Here is a 350-nt window from a genome sequence, read left to right as displayed (position 1 = left end):
ACTGCACAGTTCAGCGATGCATGGGCTGTGCTCAGTGACGGAAATAGTTTGAGGCACACAATGAAGCACATTTAGCTCAACACAAAAAAAAATAACCTTCGCAAATTTGAGCTGTCTTACGGTTAATTTAACAATTCGTGTCAGGTCTTCGTACGATTGCTTGGTCTTTAGTCTGTACCAGCGTGACTGCGGCACGGCAGATGTGCCACCTCGCCCCGCTCCAGGACTCCCCCACAACTGCCCCTTTTGCCTTTGGGCTCTTCCCCGCAGGGCAGCCCCCCGCTCTCCCCCCCGGCCCCGCCAGCTGCAGCCGCGCTGCGTTATTCCACCCACCCAGCGTTAAATAATTG

Source organism: Chaetura pelagica, unplaced genomic scaffold (assembly GCF_000747805.2).
Source record: "Chaetura pelagica isolate M959 unplaced genomic scaffold, ChaPel_1.0 scaffold104, whole genome shotgun sequence".
NCBI lineage: Eukaryota > Metazoa > Chordata > Aves > Apodiformes > Apodidae > Chaetura > Chaetura pelagica.
This window is presented reverse-complemented; position numbering follows the sequence as displayed.